The following is a 600-nucleotide window of genomic DNA, read 5'->3' on the forward strand; positions in this document are numbered from 1 at the left end:
TTATGGAACTAGCCTAGGTACTCATCTTAGTTAGTTTTCTTGTTGCTGAAAAACAACAACAACAACAACAACAACAACAACAACAAACAACCAAAATAAAAAACCTAGCACACAAACTTAAAAGAGGAGAGGTGGTAGAGGTTTCAGTTTGTAGTAGGTTGGCTCCAGAGCAGGGTGACACAAAAGAGTGGCACCACAGAAGAGAAACAATTCATGGCAGACAGAAGGCAGCACTGTAGTGAAGGAACAGCAATCAAGCGTGGCAGCCCTTCTCTGCCCTCCATAGTCTGTCAAGGCTACGTGCCCTTAGGGTGGGTAGCAATTACACCCAGGTGAGTTTTCCCATTTTCCACATCCTGGACTATGTTAAACCAATCAGTGCACTCATTTATTACTTAAACAGCCTTGATCCCAGCATGATACACCTAATCACAGCATCACACACTCCACATCCAGCCACTGTTTGAAAAGCTGCCCTGTGGCTACATGAGACTTTGGGGAAATGTCTAGACACAAGCCACAACAGTGCCCATCAACAAATGGTTGGAGGAAAGCCAACATTTTGGCCCTAACCTTCTAAGGTCAATTAAGACTCAGGAC

Source organism: Octodon degus, unplaced genomic scaffold, assembly GCF_000260255.1.
Source record: "Octodon degus isolate 3935 unplaced genomic scaffold, OctDeg1.0 scaffold00019, whole genome shotgun sequence".
In the NCBI taxonomy this organism is placed as follows: Eukaryota; Metazoa; Chordata; class Mammalia; order Rodentia; family Octodontidae; genus Octodon; species Octodon degus.